Raw genomic sequence first — 12,189 nt, 5'->3', positions numbered from 1 at the left:
AGAACTCATACAGCAACTCAGTAACGTGGCAGGATACAAAGTAAATGTACAGAAGTCAGTGGCTTTCTTATACACTAACAATGAAAATACAGAAAGGGAAATTAGAGAATCGATTCCATTTACTATCGCACCAAGAACCATAAGATACCTGGGAATAAACCTAACCAAAGAGGTAAAGGATCTGTACTCAAGGAACTACAGAACACTCATAAAAGAAATTGAAGAAGACACAAAAAGATGGCAGAGCATTCCATGCTCATGGATCGGAAGAATAAACATTGTTAAAACGTCTATACTGCCTAGAGCAATCTATACTTTTAATGCCATTCCGATCAAAGTTCTACTGGTATTTTTCAAAGAGCTGGAACAAATAATCCAAAAATTTGTATGGAATCAGAAGAGACCCTGAATCACTAAGGAAATGTTGAAAAACAAAAATAAAACGGGGGGCATCACGTTACCTGATTTCAAGCTTTACTACAAAGCTGTGATCACCAAGACAGCATGGTACTGGCATAAAAACAGACACATAGACAAGTGGAACAGAGTAGAGAGCCCAGATATGGACCCTCAACGCTATGGTCAAATAATCTTCGACAAAGCAGGAAAAAATATACAGTGGAAAAAAAACAGTCTCTTCAATAAATGGTGCTGGGAAAACTGGACAGCTATATGAAGAAGAATGAAACTCGATCATTCTCTTACACAAAGATAAACTCAAAATGGATAAAAGACCTCAACGTGAGACAGGAATCCATCAGAATCTTAGAGGGGAACATAGGCAGTAATCTCTTTGATAGTAGCCACAGCAACTTCTTTCAATATATGTCTCCAAGGGCATATATTTTTTAATAATATGTAAATTCTAACGGTTAGTTCAGCTCTACACACACCCCATACATTCTTTGAGTACATGTTGTCTAAAATATAGAATGTCACTGAGGACATTTCTGAAAAGAAAAAAGGTAGAGGAAAATCAGTGTGAAGAGTAATATTAATTTAATTGGCATACAGTCAATAAATTCTACAGAGCAGCTTGAAACAATGAGCTAAAAACTGAACAGCAAACAATTTCAATGGATAGAGACTGTTACTCTCTTTTTATAATTTGTCCATTCAAATATTACTTTACAAATCATAACTTTTGAGTTTTTCTCTTGTATCTTTACCAAACACAAATGCTTTTGGCGTCTCTTTCTCTCCCTCTTTCTCTTTTTTTCTAAATATAGTTTTGATGACTTTTCAAGCTAAAATTTCTGTGTTGGAATGCTATAGATGAATGAAATCTCAATGCTTCCTTGTAACAAATATATTTTACTTCTTTTCCTAAGGAAAAAACTTTTTTTTTTTTTTTTTAACTTAAACCCAGGAGAGCTGTGCAGTAAGCTCTCCATTTATTTCCATTCTATACATATTTGATAAAACAGGAATTTTATCAGGTATGTACTTTATGTTTCCATGGCTTTTTAGTGCAAAAGTTTGCACACTTCTTAAACTCTTTCAAGTTTAAAGTTTTTCTAAAAAAAGAAAGTGGGAAGTTAAATGTTTTTAACTGATTATTTTTATAACTTTGATTTTACTCTCTGAGGATTTTTTTTTTTTTTTACTTTTTCTAAAATGATTCAAGACAAAATAGCTGACATACTAAAAAAGGTTAACACAAAGTCCTTCACCTGTATAGCACCTCTTTGAAATAACAGAGAGGTTACAATTCCAATGTATTAGAAATCTGAGTTGTTGTCTATATGTGTTATGTTGAAAATAGAGCTATCAATTGTAATAGTTTTTCTCCTGAGATTTCAGTAGCACTATAATAATCTCTTTTTAGGGATTAGGATAATTTTTTTTTAAAGATTTTATTTTTATTTATTTGACAGAGAGAGATCACAAGTAGGCAGAGAGGCAGGCAGAGAGAGAGGAGGTAACAGGCTCCCCGCTGAGCAGAGAGCCCGATGTGGGACTCGATCCCAGGACCCTGAGATCATGACCTGAGCCGAAGGCAGCGGCTTAACCCACTGAGCCACCCAGGCGCCCGGGATTAGGAGAATTTTTGATAGAAGAATGAAAAAAAATATCAAGGATATATATATTTTTTCTTTTTTGTATTATCATCAAAGTCTTTGAAAGATGTTTTCTTCTTTTAAAATGTGATTTGTTATCGCAAACATTATCACATGTATTTTGGTTTTGTTAAAATAACATTTATACCTGAAAAATCATGTGTAATAACTAAGGGCTAGGTTCAGTCTTTAGAGATTTTTAAAAAGCATAAAAATTAATAAATAGAGTGGAGAGGGAGTTGGGGGAAAATAGCACTTTCCCCGAATGACCACAGATTTAAACATGCATTAGACAGTGTATAATAATAAAGTATTTCAAATCATTTTTTAAAGATTTTTTTTCTTATTTATTATTTGAGAGAGAAAGAGAGAGAGCACGAATAGGGGGATAGACAGAAGGAGAGGAAGAAGCAGACTCCTACCTGAGCACAGAGGCCAAGATGGGGTTCCATCCCAGGACCCTGAGGTCATGACCTGAACCAAAGTCAGACACCTAACCAACTAAGCCACCCAGGTGTCTCTCAGTTTCAAATTCCTAATTAAACTATTAAGCAACAATAAAGTTCTCATACACTCCCTCTGTTAATATACTTTGGGAATTAAGATAAAGTATATATAAATAAACAACCAAATCTTTTCCTTTGTTTCTTAGAAGGTAGTTTGATATTATGAAAGAAATTAAGTTCAAGTTATAGATTTGTCACTAAATGACTGTCAAATTTTAGTTATGCTGTCTAATACCTTTCAGTTACACTTTCCTTTCTGTATCTAAGCTATCTAGTTAGTAACATTTGTCCTATAGAAATAGTGTAAGGATAAATGAGATAACATGTAGTAATCATTCAATGTAAATAGGATGAATCTGTCCCTATTTATATATTTCTATGTACTTACTAGAAATGTTCCTATTAAATATTTTAAGTATATATATTAAGCATATACTTAAAATACTGTATTTTAAATACTTCTTCTTTTTACTTAGTATAGAGTTCAGCATACAAAAATTTTAACATATTCATCTTGATTTTCTAACCCTGGGTGATAAAATATATATCTGTTTCACTCTCCTTCTTAAATTATGTTTAGTTGATTAAATTCACTATAACATATTTTTGTCTCTTCTTTTTCCTCTTTTTGATTAATTTTATCCTCATGAGGTCTAGAATTTCTTGTACCTTACTATTGTATTCACAGGCCAAGTCTTTAATATAAGGATATGTCAGGGCACTTGGATGGCTCCGTGAGTTAAGTGTCTGCCTTCAGGTCTGATCATGATCCCAGAGTCTTAAGAGGGAGGCCCACATCCTGCTCCCTGCTCCCTGCTCCACATGGAGCCCGCTTCTCCCTCTACCTTTGCCTGCCACTCTCCTTGTGCTCTCCCCCGCTGTCTCTGTCAAAATGAATAAATAAAATCTTAAAAAAAAAAAAAAAAAAAGGAAAGATATATCAGGTCTTTACTCCTCCTCTCTAGACAAATTACTGGGATGACACAATTGACTCCAAAACCTTGCTTTCTGTGTACTAACATCCAAAGCTCAAGAATTCTTGGGGTGGGGAGGTGGGGTGGGAATGACATAATTAAACTTGATTATTTTACATTAGATTCAAAATTACAAATCTTAAAAGGAAGCTCAATGGTGCCAAGCAGTCTATGTATTCATTCTCACACTATTCATAATGACAGTTTTGTACAAAGTTGCTATGTTGGTGGCCTTCCCCACTATTACATAAATAGAATTCATCAGGAACAACCTCATCTTTCCATAAAAAATTTTACAACTTGTTTACCTGTGCTCCTGTCTTCTTCTTTTCTTTTTCCATAGAATAATCATTTCTCCTAGCAAACAAAATACAGTTCCTCAACTTTATCTCTTACCCCAGTAGACCATTCTCTTCATTAATGAGAATCTCCTTCCCTATTAAAAGTTTATATTGACCTCTTATTTCTCTCCAGTTACCACCTCATTTTCTAATCTTCCCTTCAAAGATGAAGAAGAAGAAAAAATACACAACAAAAATTACTTAGAAAGTCTCCTTCAGTAGATGCTCTCATTAATCACCTAATGGACTTCTTTCTTCCTTCTCTGCTGAAAGTTTTCCTTCTTTCTATACCTTTCCTCCCTGAGTCTACTCACACATTCCCAGAGGTTTAAAAGCCTCTTGTATGTGGTGGTTTATATGGTGATGTCTCAGAATATTTGAAACCCTGATAAAGTTTGCTACATCCTGATATAATCATGTTTCAGGTCTTATCTAGAATGTTTCTTACAAAACCTCAATTCGTGTTGTTTCAAATAGAATTTGGGTCTTCGGCCTCATTGTTTTTCTTTTTGTTTGTCTGTTTTCCTACCTCAGCTGGTACTATCTCTGATCTGTCTTATCAATCATTCCCCAAATCTGTCAATAGATCTTGTTTTCCAGACTTAGACATGTCTTAAATTCAACTCTCATTATATTTAACAAAGACTCCATCTTCTCCTGCTTTTACTTAAATAGCTTCCTGACTGGTTTTATTGTTTTTATTCTTGTTCTCATATAAATTATCCTTGATTTAGAAAACTCATTATTCCTTTTTTAAAACATAACTAATATATTTTCACTCTTCATCTCAAATCCTTTAATTATCTGCAAATACAATTAAAAATCCTTTTCCAAGATGCAAAAGCCTTCCAAGACTTGAAGCCAGCCCTGTTCTTTACTCACAGGCACCCCTCGGTGCCTGGGCTCTTTGTGGGGTAGGCCTCTTTTTATTAATAAAACTCTCCCTCCACCCTCAAGGGATTTTGCACAAGTTAACACCTTGTCTTGAAAGATTTATTCTTTGGTTCTTCAATCATTTTTTTTTCTATCTAGAGTTACCATTTTTTATTTCATTTTCTCATGGAGACCTTGCCTCACTCCATGATCTCCCATTACATGCCATCATATACATATCACTAGTTATATGCTATTATTTCCTAACTTCCATTACATCCTATCACTCTTTTATTTATTTGTTTATACTTATTTTGCATTTAGACACTGCAATATAAAAGCCCTAAGGAATGGATGGTGAGTTTCCTAATTTAACACAAGTCTTAATAATATTAAAAAAATACTGTTTTCTTCTACATAATTTTAAAATTTTGATTTCAAAAGAATTTCAGACTAGCAAAATTTTGCAAAACTATTGTAAAGGATTACTATATATTCTTTATTTACTTCCCCCAAATATTAACATCATACGAAGTAATGTAATTATTGAAATGGGTATAGTATTTGTCCTTAGCCTACAGACCTTATTCATATTTTTTGTTTCCACTAATGATCTTTGACTAGGTTCAAAACAAGGTCACATATTACATTCACTTGCTACATTTTTAATTTTTTTTTTAATTCTAGGACAGTTTCCCAATTTTTCTTTGGCTTTCATGACCATGATATTTTTTGAAGAGTATTAGCAAGTTATTTAGTAAACTTCTGAGATCTGAGTTTTTCTGGTATTTCCTGATGGCTTAATTCAAATAATATATTGACAATACCACAATACTGAGCTTGCTTTCCTTGGTGCATCATATCAGGTTGCACATGATGTCCCCATGTCCCATTTCTAATTTTGTTAACTCTGATCATTTGGTTGGGGTACTGCCCACTAGATTTCTTTATTTTAAAATTACTCTCTTTAAAATAAGTATTTTGTTGAGATCTACTTGAGCTACTATGTAAATATCCTGTTTCTCATAATCTTATCCACAATTTTAGCATTCTGGCTTGAAATAATTATATGATACTGAGTACTGAGTGTCTATTTCCATGATTTCCTCTACATTTACTAATTAGAATTTTACTATATGGTAGATCTTTCCTTTCTCCCCCCTTTGTTTATTTATTCAATTATTAATTTATATCAATATGTATTCACATGTATTTGATTTACTTAATCTTAGTAATCCACTACCATCACTGTTTCTCAAATTATCTTAATTTTGACTACTGAGAACCATTACAAGTTAGGTCCAGTGTTCTTCCACATGTCTTCATCATTAATTGAAACTTTCTTCCATCAGGTTGTTCTAAACTCATCTTTTTCTTTCTCTGTTCCATACCTGTAATCAGGCATTGCTTCAAGGAAACTCTGTTCTTTTAATAGAGGAATAATGTGTATCCATATTTGGGTTCTAAGTATACTTTTTGCTGTTTGAGTATTGTTTTTTGTAGGAGTGTGTGTGTGTGTGTGTGTGTGTGTGTGTGTGTCTATTTTATATTAATCCATTTCTACCTTTCTGTATATCTGAGAAAAAATAAACATGAGTACAAATTGATATCTCTGATTCCAATGTAATCCCATAAGGTTATTGTTAGTCTACCGTCATTCTCACTATACCTTGTCTTTCTAAGACACACTTAGCTTTAGTTTTTGTTATACTCAATATGGTCAGTATACTGACATACTTGTGTAATTTTTTAAGGCACTTTCCACTTTCTGGCAGCTGACTAAGAATCTATAATAATGACTGATATATACACACACACACACACACACACACACACACATATATATAGTACCTGAAGAGTATGTGTTAAATAAATAAACAAATGTAAAAATAAATGCATATTATGAAATATGCTTCACATATAACATAATTCCAAAGGAGGACTCCTTTATGTGATAGTGCGCCTTTGCCTGTTCTTGGACTATTTCTCCAAAATCCATAATTAAATCATTGTTGTTTGGAATTTTTCTTTAGTTTTCAATGAACAAAAAATATGGATCATATCATAGCTTTTTAACTTCTTTCATTCCTTCAGAAATATAAATGGATTTGAGATCTTTGCCTGACATGAATTTCACCTTTATTGCTTTTGTGTTATTTTGGTAAGAACTTCTAGGAGAAGGGGAGAAGAGAGGCATTAATTACATGAGAGATTACCAAAAGATGATTACAGCATAAATTTCTTTAAGATGGTAACCACCCAAAGAATTCTTTCTTCATCACAGTGTTTTTTAAGAGGGGTTCACTTTCATTCCATACAAAATAATTTTATTATGGTAATAAGAATATTATGGGATAGAATCACATAAAATATTCTAATAATACTATTTGTGAAAAAGTATTGAGGAGGTTTTAGGACCAAATAATATTTGTTTAATGGTGTCAGAATTCATTTTAACACCATGAAAAGAGTATGTATTTGTTCAATTTTCACTCACTGCACAAAGCATTAGATAAAAGAAGATTTTCAGTAATAGCTTTTCATTTTGAGACTTAGCAATCCTTTTAGTTTTGGTATAACAAAAAGACTATTAGCTTTTACTCTGTTGTGTTGAATTTTGATGATTTTTGACAGTCTTCACTGAGACACTCAAAGAAATGAGACTTGCCAGTCGAATAACATAAGATTTCATTAAATTTACCAGCAACAAGAAAAGCTATTTCTGTCTCTTAACTTTTTGATGTGCTGTCTTTTACTAATTCTCCTCCCAGGACCTAAATAAAAGGCAATAAACATTTTTATTTTTATGTATTCAAAGATTTCTCCATAATCAAGATAATAGTCATCTTAACTTTAAAATTATTACATTTATAAACATCAAAATAAGCACATAATTATTAAAGAAGTGAATTCCTTTTTTGCATATAGTAATAGTAACAAAAATATTTTGCCTGTAATTTGATAACATTTATATAGAAGATATAATATCTTGTTTAAATTTTGTCACCAAAGTATGTAGGAAAAATAATATCATTTTCAAAGGTAAGGAAATGGCCTGTGAAAAAATAAACATCTTTATCCAAATTAGGTGCTAGTGAATAGCTGAGATATTAATTTCAAATATTGTAAAACTTCCATTTTCAAATGCTACCTTCATTTGTCATTATAACATATGGGTTATGAAAGAATGTGTTTTATTGTCTTTGATAACTTACACTGGCTATCGAGTATATTACTGAAAAAAGAGTTAAATTAAGCATATGGGGAGAATATGAAAGGATTTTTGTTTCCTCAACATTAAAGGAAATGTTTTGAAAAAATTACTTTCCATGAGATAGGTTGTTATAATCTTGCTTTGTAGCATCCATGGATGTAGAAATAGATACTTAAAATCTCTGAAGAGGGGGTGCATGGGTGGCTCAGTTGGTTAAGCAGCTCAGGTTATGATCCCAGGGTCCTGGGATTGAGTCCTGCATCTGGCTCCCTGCTCAGTGGAGAGCCTGCTTCTCCCTCTCCCTCTGCCTGCTGCTCTGCCTCCTTGTGCTGTCTCTCTTTATCTCTGTGTCAAATAAATAAATTAAAATCTTAAAAAAAATCTCTGAAGAAAGAAAATTTCCCTTGTTCTCTTTATCTACAAGTCAGTATTAAGTTATGAAAATATATTTCATATAAATGTATTAGTAGACAGAAACTCAGGATTATGTAATACTAATATATATAAACTATTTTAATGTGTAAACTGTTTTAAACTACTGAAGGATGTGGGGGAAAAATGCACAGATACGTTTTCTGTACCAGGTACTCCAAGGAGCCCTCATAAAACTCATAATGGTTTCATATGGCAGCAATTGGAAGTTTGTTGTTCTTACTATTCCCATTTTATAGAAGAAGAACACAAGCCTCATATTAGTGTCAGTTAATCATATCATAGAGCTGATTACCAGAGATTTTTAGTTCTGTTTTTTGTTCTTTATTATGGAGAATAAGAAGTAATATATATATATACACACACACATATAATACATATATATTCTTTTTTTCTTTTTAGGCTAACAGAATAAGATAAAAAAAATGAGCCTATAAAAGTGGTTAATTATATGACCAAGGATATAAACAAGCCAATGCGAAATAAAACCCCTTTCTTATTTAAACCTAGAGGGAGATAAATTCATTCAATCTATAGATATTTATTTTGGTACCACATTAGAAATAAATATCTCCTCTGAGAAAGGCCACCTTTTATTTAATTTTTATTACAGTATCTAAAAAATAGCAGCAGCCTAAGGTACAGACTAACTGAAAGTGTTTACTGGTATTTATTTTCTTATAAAATACGATATCAAGTATATTCAGATAATAGTTACACTGTATTTTGCTGAATACTGTCTTAAAATGAAATTGTTTTATTTTTACAGTGCTTTTTGTTAATAAGAAAATCAAATAAGATAAACTGAAGCAACTTTCAACAGTAGTCCACAGTACCACTATTTACATATATATCCTTTACTTTAACATATACCTGGTTCTCCTAAAAACACCAGAATGATGAAGAGTTGTTAGGAGAGGTGAAAAAACTCTGGTTAACACCAACAAAACAGACAACAAATAATCAGCATAAAATTCAGAATATAGGAGTAATTAGGTAAATTCTTAGTATTTGGAAGGGCAGGGTGAATGGCAAAGATAACATAGAGATAAAAGGAAATGTTAAAAGATCCTACAATCAATAGACTAAATGTAGATATTACCAACAATTATTCACACTAAAGAAAAAGACATATATTCTAAGGAAAAAATACTAAGAACAAAATCAAAATTAATCAGAGAATCAGAGAAAGAGAGAGATAAAATCAGAAAAATCTGGTGGAAGGTAAGGAGGTGAGACAAAAAAAATAATTTTTAGAAAATTATTTTCAGAATTAAAGACAAAAGGCACATATAATCAAATAGAAATAATACAAATATAATAAGAGATATAGAGGAGAAAAGCAAGAGTGAAAATGTAAGCCAGAAGTAGATCAAAATATTTGAGAAGACCAATCTAAATATAGAATTTAGGCAAAGGATAACAACATTTATATGTTCTTCTTTCTAAAGAAGAAAATTGAAATACAGAGATAATATAAATAATTTGAGCTCATGGGTAAAAGAGGATTGGAAATTCATATTGGCAACAAACTTTCTTGGGAGCAACATTTAATACAGGAAAGTAATTAAGAATTGTTTTAATTTTTAAGAAAGGAAGAACATGGTAGCCAAATGATATTTTATTTATTCAAATTGTGCATTATGTCTAAGGAATACAGAGCCTCATGGACATCTGGAAACTTTGGAAATATGGTCACTTTCTTAGAAAACTTAATTACTGACAACAAATGTAAGTTCAGACAAACATAACAAAGTTTGCAGATAATAATTAAATAAGTTAAATTCAGAATTAAGACTAAATAGTGGGGATCAAGGTAACAAAAATTATGCTACTATTAAATATGGTTAAAAAAGGTAGAAATAATACAACTCGCAAGAAATGAAAAGGGAAAAAAATGAAATAAGATTATCTAAGTAGTGTAAGAATGTCTCAGTGGTATCTAACTGCCATTAAAAGGGTAGTGAATATTTATTATGAGGTTACATAAGATAATGGAAAGATCAGACATAAAAACATTCATAAATATCAAGTTCTACCAAGAAAAATGTAAATACAGTGTAGGATTATATTTCTATGTAGGTATATCTCATATAGTGAAAAATAGGACAGAACTGAAAATCAGCACAACAAAGAGATGGATATATCAAAGTACATCAAGGATAGAAGTAAACTTAACTCACCATTAAGTGAAGCATTTTCTTATTGGCTAATGAAACAGAACCTAATCCATTTTGTGTGCAAGACACATACCTAAACAAAGTAATTAAGAGAAGTTTAAAATAAAAAGAAGATCAAATAGTGCTCTTGTCTGATAACAAGATTGTGAAGCATGTGCCACAGTTCGAGACATGGTAGAATTAAAAAAAAAAAAATACATGCATCAAGGTAAGGAGAGGAAATTAGTTATACCTCACTCTACATAAATAATAAATTCTAATAAAATGTAACAAATTACACTTTAAGGAAGCAGAAATAATAGGAGATGAAAGGAAACACAGATATACATTAAAATGGGTTTTTCATGGAGCTTATTCAGTGAACAATCATTGGAGAATGTAAACACGACTCACTTTCAATTAAAATTTGCTATAGTTACTGATGGAGACTTTCTCCTTGACCAAACTTCTCAATCCTCTCTGAATTAGGTCTTGATTTTGACACCGTCCTTGACAGGCCTGGATAGTAGACCAGTTTTGGCAATAATCCATTTTAGAAATAAGTAATTCAGTTTCTAGAGAATGTCCTTCCATTGATATCAGATCACCTTTGATGGCTGATTCCTCTGGCCTACCATCAGCAAAAATTCTGTTAATCTGGTTTAGCAAGAATCCCCCTACCACTGATATCTCCTCTTAATTTTCTATCCACTGACACCCCCCCCACACACTCTGCTCTTTGTCTACAAATTCCCACATTTCTTTGCTCTATTTAGAGTTGAACTCATTTCTATACTGAAATCTCTTATATCTATTGCAATAGTTTCTGAATAAAATCTAACTTCTGAATAAAATCTATCTTTCTCATTTTTTTTATCTTTATCATTTTAACAACTGTCTGGCTCTGGTTCTGTCTGACCTTACTCTAAAGAATTGATTTTAGGGAAACAAAATAGATGGAAGAGTCTATTGTCCTAATCTAGAATGGACAAGAAGATGATGATGATGCTTTTGATAGTAATAGTGGCAATGGAGATGAAGAAGTGAATATATCTGGGACATACTTTGGAGGAAGAAATCACATGACTCTCAACATTTTCATGAAATAAATGAAAGATAGTGATTAAATACTAAATAAGTCTGAATCTTAGAGAACACTCAGAGGTAGGAATTAAATTGTAGGAATTATCAATATATATGCAACATTTACAATATATATATTGTTAAATCACACATCAGGGGTTTAGAAAGACCATAGAAATTAATACAAAACGAGCCAAGAAAGTAAACCTGTCAAAATTGAGCCGAGAATAAACAGTTGAGAGAGGTAAGAAGAAATTCAAGGCAGTTAATTAAGAAAATGTACAAAGGAGAATGTTTTGAAGAGGAGAAAGTTGTCAGTTATTTGAAATGTTGCTGAGGCTTTCAGAAATGTGGATAGTGCCCATGCAGAACTTAGAGGTGGTCATTAAAATAACACTTTCATTACAATTATGGGTACAAAACTAGATTAGAATGAGATAAATGGGTCCTTAATTCCAGAATTATGGCAAAATAGGAAACCTAAAAACTCTCATTAAAAACACAAGAAATGCAACATAAACTATAACAACTATCCATTTTAAATACA

Source organism: Mustela lutreola, chromosome 1 (assembly GCF_030435805.1).
Source record: "Mustela lutreola isolate mMusLut2 chromosome 1, mMusLut2.pri, whole genome shotgun sequence".
In the NCBI taxonomy this organism is placed as follows: Eukaryota; Metazoa; Chordata; class Mammalia; order Carnivora; family Mustelidae; genus Mustela; species Mustela lutreola.
Note: the sequence above shows the minus strand (reverse complement) of the source record.